General features: G+C 39.7%; 1 long non-coding RNA gene across 1 annotated transcript; it reads left to right on the top strand.

Moving 5' to 3' along the window:
• The first annotated feature begins 4169 nt into the window (after window positions 1-4169).
• On the top strand, window positions 4170-10617 carry LOC135449358 (uncharacterized). The gene is made up of 3 exons (XR_010440733.1): window positions 4170-4211; window positions 4443-4623; window positions 9157-10617. It is a non-coding gene; the product is annotated as an uncharacterized LOC135449358 (long non-coding RNA).
• The last annotated feature ends 2575 nt before the right edge of the window (window positions 10618-13192 follow it).

Genomic DNA, 13192 nt, shown 5'->3' on the forward strand with positions numbered 1-13192 from the left:
GGTTTTACCACATTGTTAATCTCCAGATTGGTGTAAAATTAATTGCAGAATTCTATTTTTGTGGAGAAGAGTTGACACTTTAAATAAGTAAATCTTCCCTACCTCTGTCCTATGACATGAATGTTTATAAACTCTAACCCAGGCTGGTGTCAGGGCAGGGAAATAGAAGTCAAAACTGTGATTTATATGATCAACGATGGAATTTAAATACTAAGTTCTTATTAATCTAAATGTGAATTAGATAGCTAAATCCCTATATCCTTTCAAAAATATGCCAGTGTTTTACTACTCATTTGACACTTTTGTATATAGTGACAGATTTTGTAAAGCTACTTCCATAAATGAACAAACCCCCAAATGTATGTCACTAAAACCTTAGAAGACAAACTGATTAGATTTCCTGAGGTGGAATTACATTATCAAACAAAACACAGGTTTTGAAATGCAACACCCCCAAAAAAATACAGTTGGCTGAAAATTCCCATAATGAGAAATCCATGAGCCTAAATATTTGGTGTTCCTGATTTGCTCACTTCCTCAGGTTAATGTTTCTTCAACATGTTTCCAGTTCTTTTTTTTTTTTTTTCCAGCTGAATTGGTTGTTGTAGTTTCAAAGGTGATGATTTGCAAATGATGATTTCCAGCCTACTGTAGTCTATGTATGGCAGAATGTCCATCAAGTTGCCTCTAGGTGACATTAGCAGTGCAATCATTCAAAATGCAGCCTGACAGCATTTCAATCAATTCACTTTTCAACACTAGACATCAAATATACATTGCAAACCCAGCACCTGCTCTACTTGCAGTGTGACATCAAATAGGTTAGCCTCAGGTCCTAAGACAGAGGCTGTCTCTTGAGCTGCTACAGTAAGGAGTGACTTTGGCAATGATACTCTTGGAGATTAACACTCCACCAAATCTGGCTCTCGACCTACAATACAGTGTAATCCCTTTACTCCTTGTGTTTGTCTCTCAACACAGTCCACAGGAGCTCTGTGTCTGCTCGATGAGTCAGCCACAGAGCCTAGCTCTTAACCTCATCCTGTAGAGCTTCATATTTACAGCAAAGGTGGGAGCAGAATGGCAACTATGCGTTTCTAAAAACTTGTCCCAGGTCTGAGCTCCTTGAGGTTAGCTTCCTCCCTTTTGCAAATACTGCATTGCAGTACCCCTTGAGGGGGCAAATTTGGCAACTCTTCATGAGGTCTTGATGGTTGTATCAAGACCTGAGCTTTTAAAAGAGCAATGGAAGCACTTAGGATAATATCCAGCTCTTGTCATGTTGCTCTTGAGATGAAGAGGTCTGGCTACTGCTATCCCAGGACTTTGTAATTTGCTTGGAATCAAAAACAGGTCAGTTAGTGGTGTCCTTGAAAGTTCTCAGTACTCTTCTGTACTTTGGGCTGAGGTAAGGTCTATTCCTTGACCTAAAGCAACCTATACTGTGTGTACTGAATCTTATGGGTCAGATCAATAATTGCCTTTAAATGAGAGGGCAACTAGCTATTGTCAAACACCATGGAGGTGTCTAACAAAGCAGGCAGGAGGTGAGTGTGCTCAGGATTTCAAGTTCAGAGAAATAAAAAAGGCATGCCAGCACTCATAAACCTTAGAAGAACAGGGTGAATCCCCCTCCTTTTGTTCTGTTTGCTAATCAGGCTTCGGTGCTGATGGCATGACTCAGATAAAACAGTACTGTAAAGGCATGAGCATGTTGGCCATTGTGTGACTCAGGCACAATTGGGGCCTTCTGAGGTGACCCTAGGATACAGGAGTGGGGATCCAGGTGTGATAGGTTTAGAAAGAGAGAGTTTTGATGTGGCCTATTTACCACATGCCTCACCACCATCCCTACTAGTGCTGTAGTAGATATGATCTTTTGTGCCTAGAAGGACAACACCTGGTCCAGCCCTGACTGGATTCCAGGTACTAGGCAGAATGGCGCTGATCAGATAATCACCTCAGTCCTAGAGCCAGGGATTGCAGGTTTGTGTGTCCTATGCAGGACAGCATCTCGCTCTCAGTTTGCAGAATGAAAGGTGGCCAGCTGGCCTCACCATTAGCTCTGATCTCACAGCAGGCAGGAGATTTGTGTTCCCTTGCTCTGCAGGAACCACCAGCAATCGCATTCCTGGGAGCTCCACAGAGGACACTGCCCTGCTCATTGTTGCCGCTCTTGCTGAGAGATGCTTCACATCAGAAACATGAGTGCAGCAGGAGATATCCATCCCAAGTGGCACCAAAGAGGTAATGTAGTACCCAATGACCTTCACAGATGAAGCAAACAGCTGAGTTGAAAAAACTGTCATAAGTATTTGCATCCCTAGCAAAGTTAATGGAGGAAGAGGAATGCTGTCTTAGAAGATGAAGCAGTATATGGACAGATTTCAGAAAGGTAGGAAATTGTGTAGGGGTGGCAGAGATTATTCAGAGCTACTAATTCAGCATGGAGGGATGATTTTCTTGTTGAGGAGTTCTGAATCTCTTCCCAGTGGAAATGTTTTGCTCTGGAGATAGACAGACTGGATGCTGGTAAACCCCAGGTTAGGGCAAGGTTAGACCCTGCAGGCCTGCTCATTCTGCTGCTTGGGACATTGAGCTGGCTGGTGCAGCTCCATCCTGCAGGCTCACAGTTGGTAAAAGGAATCAAGCCAGACTGAATGCTTGCTGGGGACACAGATGTGCTCTGAAGATTGCTTTGGTATTTATATGAAACAACTGCTTTTTATTAAGTGTTGAAACTAATAATAAATAATTATAAATTATATTAGTGTATTAAATTGTTGACATAACACAACACAAATATTTCTTAGGAGAGTGAATAAACATATAAAGCTATATTATTTTAGAAATGAATTCATTAGTATTTATTACAATTACAATCAATTATGAAGCACTATGGTGACTTGCTTGGAGACTGGATTTTTTTTTTTTGCTAATATCAATAATTTTAATTACCAACTTTAAGTACTGGTTATTTCCCACACATATCCCAGGACACTAATTTTTATACAGCTTCTAAAAATGCACAGTGGTTTTGGTTTGGGTAGCTTTGTACCACAAACTGCTGAAAATAGTTTCCTAGTTGTTAAGTGGAAATAGAAGCTCTGGGTGTCTCTCAATCAGTTATGACCTTGCTTGGAAGAGCTGGTTTACATTGTGCAATAAGAAATTTATTTCTCCAAAGTTTTACGCATCATATCCAAAACACCAAGAGGCTAAGTCTGCCGATGTAACTGAGTTTAGGTCCTTCATGCCATCAGACAAAAGATTGTGTACTCAAAAGCTTACACACGATTTGTCTGACAACATGTAGTATCTAGAACAGGTTGTCCAGAGAAGTTGTGGGTGTCCCATCCCTGGAAGTTTTCAAGACCAGGCTGGATGGGGCTCTGAGCAGCCTGGTCTAGTGGAAGGTGTCCCTGTCCACAGTAGAGGATTTAGAACCGGAATACCCTCAAGGTTGCTTTCAAACCAAACCTTTGTATTCTTGTTGCCTCAAGGGTGTCTGTAGATTGTGATGGTCTCACTGCTGGACGTATAATTATTTCTGATGCTGACTTGGTTGGCCCTACTACACTCTTCTAGGTGTGCAACAACTAGACTTATTACAAAGTATTCAGACAGTCTATTTTCAGGTATCTTAATTTGTTAAACAGATGCATAACCTGAATGTATTTTATTATCACAGGTCTTCATATCCTCACATCTGTTCTCTAGTTCTTTTCCCTCGAGCCTCCTCTAGCACTTCTACACTCTGATCTCTCAGGTTGTTGAGTCTGACTCCTTAGCTACCTGGGTGATGTTCTGTGTTTCAGACACACAAACTCTAACACAGATGTAAGCATTTTCAGTTCTCAACTGCCACACTTAATTTCATGTACAGTATCTCAGTTGACATGGGGATGCCTGGGCAGCTGTACCCCAGGCCTCACCCTTCCTTACCCTCTTCTGTGGTACTGCCATGAGCTCCAATCATCCTTACAGCCTTCCACAGGTCCTCTGCTGATGGGAGTAGTGGGAGCTGGGTGTTGCCATCCCTTCACCCCATGCCCTGTAGCCACAGTGAATGAAGGTGTTAACGAGGACACCTGAATTGATTTGGTGCTGACACTCAGCTGTTGAACCAATCATCAGATTATAAAAGCAGCGAGGTGGATTAACAAAGTATTTTGCATATTACTTGGGAGCAAAGGCATTGTCTGTGCATGGTAGGGTAGCTTTATAGTACCTTGTAAAATGCTTTATGCTAGAGCAGAGCATAGTTATTCTAGCTTTACTAGAAGTAGTTACATTTTTACACATTTGTAATTATTTCAGTGCTACTGAATGAATAGATTTTGGATGTTCTAAATAGGTTTTGCTGTCTGGAGGGAGTCAGGGGAGGGATGTCATAACCGAGCTTTTTTAAGGTTGCTCATTTTTTTTCCTTTTCAACACAGAGAAAGGAATGAATTCCTCATGGAAGGTGCTCTATGGACAATTCCTTTTTATCTTCACAAGTCCTGGAGAAACAGCAGTGGATTGCCCTGCCTTACTTCACCCCTGGGCTGGTCCCCTGCATGTGTCTCTCACATAAGGAGCTCTGATTGCTCTCCTCCTTTTCTGTTAAAAACATCCAAGGTGAGTGTTTGCTTCACAGGGGTGTCTCCTCCCCTCCATTCAGAGTGGTTAGTCATTGAGTAGGTATGACCAGGTCAGCAGATACAGATCTACAAATGTTGATCTGGTATGATAGCTTATATTGCCAATAAGTGTGCAATTTTACTAATGGTACCTGAACAATCATTTTAAGTTGAAGTGTTTTCTAACCAGCAATATAACAAGTTGCCTGGAATTTGCTATATAAGGTTATATATTATAGATATGCCTTGATTCAGCAGAAATATAACTTTATAAAATCTGTTTTTGTAATGTTTTTACTCCTGATGAATTTACAGTAGTATTTTCCCTCTAGAGGGACTTGACTGAGATCTTTTGCCTTCCATTATAACAATTAAATTTCTTTTACACATTTTAACCAGTAATTTGTTGCAAAGCACTTTGATATGCCCTGCTCAGATGGAAGACATTATTGAAGGATTTTATTGCTGTCAAAATGGAGTGAATGCTTAAAAACATAAATAATGATTCAAATTTAGAAATAACTTGGCTTTAGCTGTCTTTACACTATTGTTGCTCAATGCAGCACTGTTTGAAAGACTTGGTCACAATCTGGAACCCTGCTGTGCTAGAAGATGTATTGACACTGGACAAAAAGGTAGCACTGCTATGAAGTGCTTTCAGTTTTCCCACAAACACTTATGCAATTAAGTTGGAGGCTCCATTTGTTTGCTTGTTTTAGTGCTTGCTCTGGCTTTTTTGTTTTCCTCTTTCATGAATGATAATGAAAATTTATATTGAATGCACTTCTTTTTAACTGCCTAGAATACACCTAGGCAACATGTGAAGGCTGTTTCCACTGAAGTTAAGGAAAACTCTTTTCTTTATTTCTTTTGTCTGCAGATTTCTTTGAGTGTCTTACTTCATGTTCTCAACATATGTACAAAAAAGATGTAAAGCTGAATGAGGTTGAGTGGCCAGAAGTATATTTCAAAAGAGACATGGTCATCACCTCTTCTAAGCAGCCCTTTCCTGACCTTCAAAACCAGAACTACAGAATGTGGCATTTTCAGATAATGAAAAAAGCTGTGGCTGTTTGACTGTTAGTGCTTGTATTGTGTGGATAATTGTTCTGTAACATAGGAGGCAAAATCAGAAAACCAAAGTCATCGGTGATAAGAAAGCAACAGAAGCCACAACCCTGCCACTGGGGAAATTTATAGCGGGGAACTGACACAGAAGGGTGAAGCATATTCATGATGTGAGGGTCAATCTCGTTCACTTTGTCTTGGCCCAAGCTATGTTTCCACCTGTTGCTTTCTATGCCTGTGAATTCCCCAAAACTGCCCCAAGTATGAAACTAATCTGTTTTGGTCTGGAAGCAGTATTTCAATCTTTTAGGCTTGGAGATACTTGTTCTGCTTATTAATTTTGTGCTTTAGGTGAATACAGATGGTGAGATAGGGCAAGAAGATTTATGTTGAGATTTATTGAGGGAGCCTATTTTTCCCCTCCTGGCTGACATCAATAGGGTTGTGTGGTCTATTCTCTTGGTCACAAAGTGCACCCTGAGAAAGTACGGAGAGGGCCCTGATTGCAGTCCTGCCTTCGAACAGGTCACAACTCCATTGTTCTGGAACAATAGGGGTTTTATAAACAAAGTCTTGACTAGAAAGATTGTGAGTTATGATACTACAGAGAGCTTTGCTGAAAGCAAAACAAGGCAAAAAAGAAACAGGGTAAGGCATAGAAAAATGCTTATAAACACTAAGTTAAATCCCAGGTCTTAAGCAATATATTGATGATTGAGGAACTGTGCTACCTTACAGAATGCTGAGGTTGGTCTGTTAGTGTTTACAGTGTACATGCTGCATAATTACAGTGAAAATAAAAGCATAGACATGCAAGTACTTAAAAACCTGGTTACTACTGACTTCAAAGAGATTGCTTGCATGCTTCAAGTTAGGCATAAACTTAGGCTTCCTGTTGGGGACCTGAAAGAGGCTATGGATGATGCCCTCTCCCTGCATTGTCTATCACAGTCATCCCATGGTCCCTTCAGTTACTATTTCCAGTGGCCACCTGTTGCCTTTCATCATAAATTGAGCACTACCCTGCAAACTCTCCCTTGGCAAGGCCTGCTGCCTACTCATGTGGCAGTATTTTTGCAATACTGGAACTTACTCTTTTGAAGCATGACTGTCTTTTCACTTCACAACATGCAGTACCTGGTGTAACAGGTGCCCTGTGGGTGTAGAGCAATGTGAGTAATGGGTGGAACAAGTGAAGGATGCTCTGAGAAATCCAGAGCAAGAAAGGAAGCCTCTTGAATTCAAGCAGCTCATGTGTTGAAGATAGTCAGACTTGTATATATATGAAATTAAAATTAATCCAACTATTAATTTATCTTTATGCATAGATATTTATGTGGTCTTTTTACCTAGGTATTATTTAGTAGAGAGGAAATTAGCATTTCAATCCATCCCACCAACCAAACCAACAAACTTTCCCTCTTTGGTACTAGCCTAGAAACATTATTTTTTCTTCCCTCTCAGAACTGTAGGTATCTGAAAAAAAAAGCTCATATTACTTTGTTTTATGATCTGCTAAAGTTTGTAATTTTGGTTGCTAGTGCCCAGAGGATGAGTAATCAGTTATTAAGCTAATCAGCCTTATGTTGTAGTGCATCATTTTGATGAGGTTAATGTTAAAAATCTGGCATAAGTATTTGCAACCTTCCTGTGTTAGTAGACTGTAATGCTTTTCTATGTGAAGATCAATGCAACAAGCAGAATTAATCCAAGATTGAGAGGAGAGAAGGAGGGAGTCATGGCAGAAGGGATTGAAACTCCCTGTGTACTGGACTTCCTCCTCTATAGCTATGGCAAGTGATTATTACCAAAGAAAGGGTTCAGTATGTATTCCAGTAAAGCAGGTGGTCAGAATGTTAGGCAATAACAATTTAGGAACTGCTGCTTTTCTGCTCTCTTTTTAAATGCATCTATAATGAACATCCAAGAAGGCTGTGTGCAACTTTTCAGAAGCATTATAATGAATGTGCTCTTATTTGTTAATAAGGGAATAATCGAAGACTAAAAATATCCTCCTGCTATTTGTTTTTTTTTTTTGCTTTTTAACTAAATTTTTAGTATATGATGTCTGCTTACTCAAAATGTGAAGCAAGTATTTAGATAAAAGGCAGGTAACTAGGACAGGACTGAAAATTAATTATACAGCAAAACTGTAGTTCAATTTTCTAAGAAATGAAGCCCAGAGTCTCTTGGAATTACATTGGTTCCAAAGAGTATGCTTTTACCACAAAACTAGATGTCAGAGTTTCTGCACCAGGCTTGTTTGAGAGGTGGGGAATGGAGGCTGTCCAGGTTTATCAAGCTGAATTTTGCATTCTGCAGCCCAATCAGTCTGAAGCTAATTAGCAGCCTCTACACAAGAAGGCCACAAGTCATTAATCATAGGAGATGAGAGCAGTCAGCCCCCCATCCTTGACATTTCAAGAAAAGTTTTCTCTCGCACTTGTTTTTTTGTGATGGGGCTTCAAAAGTCGCAAGATTGCTTTTTGTGGTCAATAGTGTGTGAAGTAGAAGCCATGTCTTGATGTGACAGACAAGGGACCACTGTTCAAAGACCTATTGGACTCTTTTTTATTTCTTTTTTCCTCCTTCTCCCTTTCTAAAGGCTGTCCTCTAATAGAATGGAGTCAACTGATGACTTTATTTGCTTTGAGTTGAAGCATAGTTCAGCTGGGAATAAAAAAGAAGTTTTAACAAGTATGATTTTTGTTAGAGCAAAATTCAAGTTTTTTATAAAGCTGCTTAGTTCTTTTTAAAAGTTACAATCCTTTCTTATGCACAGCTAATGAGGAATGAAAGTCCTTTCACATGCCTAATGCAGTTTAGTACAGTGTGTCTTGAAATCCAATGCTAACAGCTGCAGGCTAAGCACTAGGAAACCCTTGCAGGAAAAAAAAAACATTTCTTGAGGCTGTTGATCAAACTTCTTACAAACAACTTGGAGAAGTAAATTTTAATACTAGGTTTCTTGTATTTAATGATGCTGAGAATTACACAGTGTGTTATATTTTATTCTCTGGGCAAATGATGTGTAATTCTGTCTGTATAACTCCCACAATAAGGGATGGGTGATGTCTGTATGCCTGTCTAGCAAGTCTTACTGCATGGATGCCCATAGCATGTCCTTGCACCTGTTGATAGCATCATTGTTTCAGGCTCGAATGTTTACTACAATATTATGGCCATTTCAGAGCTTCTGGCCAGGATAGTGAAAAGAGGAGGTGTTTTTATAAGTAACAAATACAGTTCATACAGCGTTCTTTTGTTAATCATTGAATTTTCGCTATGAACAAAACTGTTTTGTTGAAGGATAGGTTTTAGACATATTTCTTGAAGACCTAAATATCACCCTCAAGGCCTCTTTTTTTTATCCTATTGAGTTATGTGGATTTTGTTGATTTACTTATGCAATTGGAGTAACACTCAAAGTAGGTAATGGGCTTTTTTCTGTACAACTTTCCAGGAGCTCCTTGTTCTACCAGGCACTGTACCAAACTCAACATCCATCCCTGTACCTGGAGTTCCCCGCTGCAGACTGGGAGTGGCTTTTTAGAAGGTGTTAGCTCAAGCAGCAAAGCCGTATGGTGACAAAGCACTGCACAGCATTGCCAACAGCCTGGGCACACTAAGGTCTAGCGCTCCTCTGCGAGCAGTGCCAGTTGTGGTTTGATTTGCTTATGTCTCCTGTTTGGAGATTTTAAATGATGTTGAAAGGCTGTTTGGTTTGGGATTTTGTCATTGTTATATTCGTTTATTTTCCTCTTACCAGTCCTTGAGATAAAAACTGAAAATGAGCAAAGAAAAGTTCCATTAGGAGGCTCAAACAAATTAAACCAGCACTCTGGCTCTAGAAGCTCAGCTGTCTATAGCTGTAATATGGCTGCAGGTTGTTGCATTTACTTCAGTGAATCACCAGTAGATCTGGTCCTTGCACTGCTGCTCTATTTCAGTAAAAATGATGTCTTCAAGGTGCTTCTTGTGCATAATCTCTGCATCTGGGGAGGTCATGAGATGATCGCTTTAGGTGACAACAGCGAGATTAACCCAGTCATGAGTCTGCAATTGAAAATTTAGCTCTAGATAAGACTTCAGCATGAGAAAGTCTGGGTTTTGATGCCTGAGTGGTGTACCTTTATGTGTTGTTTTCTTCTGGGACCAAGGTTGTGAAGCCCTGTTAAGTACCACCTCTTCATTGTATTTTAATTTTCTATCCCCTCCTTTAAACATGCATATTCCCATGCTCACTCCTTGCTTTCCAGTTCTCTGTTTCTGAAATGTGAGCCCTGTGATATTCCAGTTCACACCTGGCTTTCTGCACTGGCCTGAGTGGGCCTGGCAATTGGGCATCCTTACAGAAAAAGGCACCAGGCAGAAACTTGAGCAAAAAAATGGTATGAGGACTGAAAGAGCCATTAAATTCCTCCTGTCATATCAGTGAAACTGTACATACTTTGAAAAATTCCCCTAATATATCTTTAAACCATAGACCATAGCACTGGTTGTGGTCTAGAGTACCAACTCTTATGTTTCAGTAAGAGGCCATTTTCTTTCTTCTTGTCTCTACTACTGGGGGTGGGTGGAGGATGAGGATGGGAATATGATTTGCATCTACATAAAAATAAATTTGTAGTGGAATCACATTAAGGATTTGACTAAGCCCGCACAAGCAGAGAGTTAAGACTGATATTCTGTCATTACCTCAGCTCATTACATCTTGGGGTTTTGTTACTCATGTAGTCTGTAAGATCACCCACTCTCTGGAGAATCCTATACTACCTGGAAACAAAGGGAAGTGTTATGTTGTAGCTTTACCTCTGAAATTTCCTTGCTTTGCCAACTTTCCTCAGTGTTACCATAAAACAGTTCTTGGTGACTTATATGTATTAATGGCATTAATTAAACTATCAGCACAGCTGAATGGGAGAAAATGCGTCTTCTGAACTTGTTTCTTGAATAGGAGTAAATGCCTCATTAATCTTAAGCATCAACCCAAGAACACTGTGTTTGTTAGATAGAATAATAAATGACTTTACAGGAAATACACAATAGCAGATGCTGGAATGCATCCATTCATTAGTCACTGTGCATAAATATCCCCTTATTTCCATGAAGAGACATTTAATGGAGGGCCAGTCTGACAAACATGTGCAAGTTTTCACTCACTCATCGAGAAAATGGAAGGAGAAAATGTCATACAGATTTGCCTGCTGAACACAAAGTATCACATACCTTATGTGTGCTTTTTCTGCTCCTTGCCCATCTTTCATCAGATTGAAATGTGTGTTAAAAAAGGGCAAAACTGTTGGACAGGTTTTGGAAGCCCATAAGGCATTACAGTTATTTCTACTTCTTGGTTGCAAAGTCTGGGTCACTGCTATGTCACTTGGAAGCAATCACCAACTTTACTCAAAGCCCAGTTGAGTGTCTGGTGAAGTCAAAGGAAGGCTATTTGCTTCAGAACCTTAAAAGAAAATATTGTTGGGTTTGTTTTTAATCATTGCTCCCAAGATACTAGGAAACAAGCAAACAAGCCTATTTCAGTGAATAATAGTGAATGTAGAAAAAAAAAGTTGCTCCCCTCCCACAACCTCTGCTGTCTGTTAGCTTTTGTAAGCTTATATGTATTTCCTAGTCTTGTAAAGTAACTGAGGCAATGAAGCCCCTCTGCAAACAGGACCATCAAAAGAAAGGGAATTCTGTATATTAATTGTTTTGCTTTCTTCTCCATGTAATTGGTCAGAACTACTGTTCTGCTCAGATTGTTGATTCAATGTACAAGCATATTAGATGTGTTACAGGAATACCTAAATAATTTGCTTGGTATGTGCAATTGCTCCTCAATGCATGTCATAATGAAATAGTCATAACAACTATAGCATAGTTGTTCTTAGAACACAGTAACAGTGTTTGGATGTCATTACATGTTTGAAGTCTATCATGTTTCTAAGCCTAAACTGACCAGAACTAGGAAATATGGATTTATGAAACAAATTCTTAAACTGGTGATTGCAGTGTGTACCAAAGGTATCAATGTCCTATACCAGCAGCCATCCCCATCAAGAAATCTTCCATCTAAGCATGCAGGTGCCTTGTGCCAATGGATTCTCCACAGGTGTCACAGTGTTTCTCTGTGTGTTCGGGGTGCTTGGCTTTGGGCCTGCACAGACTCAGCCTCATAACATAGGGGAGGACAAGGTTTAGTTTCTTATCCTTGAAGTTTCTGAATAAGTATGAATTTGAAAAACTTCTATGCATGATTTGGTGAATCTTCTCATCTGAATTTAGAGCTTGGCAATGCTTTATGGTATTGTTAAATCCAATGCTTTGGACCAAAATTTCAAGCTGGGTATTGTGGTAACTTGGGTGGTTATTTTTCTACTGGCCTAAATTTGCAGTCTTTGCTCAGAAGTTCTACTAGCATGAAAAAACATCAGTATGCTTACAAAATTAGAGCCATAGATCAGCAGTGAGTTACTAACAAAGGTGAGGGAGGAAGAGTTTTGTTTCAAAGTAATATATAATGATAATAGTAGCCTAAATTTTCAGAAGTGACCAATGAGTTTTGAAATAGAAAGTACCAGCAAGCTTGCTGTTTCTTCACATCTGTCATCTGGCAAATAGCCCCACTTCAGCTGGTCACAAAAATTACTGCTAGGCTAATAGTTCATTAATAATAGCAGAAAATATTACTACTTTATGAAGTATGATGCAAATATAAGTTTCTAAGCAATTTTTCACCATTAAAGATCCCAAAAGAAGGAAAGAATTTTCCCTTTTGTGATTGTAAGATTCCTTCTGAGGTACCTTACATTTTTCCTGAATCATACTCCTGGTATGGTTTCAAGTGGGTAGGCACACCAGCGCCAGGATTTGCACGTTCATATCCTTGAAAAATCTGTTTTATTGGTGTACTACAATTATATTTCTATCCTAGGAGCTGCTACATTTCTTTGATCAGCAAAAACCCTTTCAATATATACAACAACATTAAACTGAATTACCTTAACATTGATTAGACAGGTATGGAGGTAATAAAACATTGCCCTTTTCTCCTAAGAGGTCAGTCATCCTACACAATGGTAGTGGGTCGTTTCCACGGTTGATCCTAAGAGATCAACCATACCTCAAGCCAGACAACTCCTGTTGGAAGAGAAAGGCAGAGTCATTCTTTACAACTGGAATGCCTGGTGGGAATCCTCTGGACTCCATCTGGAACAGCTTTGACCAAACAAAGGCCCCAGATCTGCTTGCAGTGCAGTCGGTGGGAATACTGCCACAGCATTCCTTGGGAGCAACATTAGGCTTCGATTATGGTCACAGCAAGAGAGTAGTGCATGCACAGCTGCCAAAAAATATTAACAAATAATGCTAAAAAGCTTGTGTCTGCCTTCATTTCTTTTTGCTGTTTTGTAAGGCAACTAGCAGAAAACATTTTCATCCGTCCGGAATGAGAACTAAAATAAAGGTTTACTGCCCAAGCTTCATCTGCTTCCCAAGAC

Source organism: Zonotrichia leucophrys, chromosome 6, assembly GCF_028769735.1.
Source record: "Zonotrichia leucophrys gambelii isolate GWCS_2022_RI chromosome 6, RI_Zleu_2.0, whole genome shotgun sequence".
NCBI lineage: Eukaryota > Metazoa > Chordata > Aves > Passeriformes > Passerellidae > Zonotrichia > Zonotrichia leucophrys.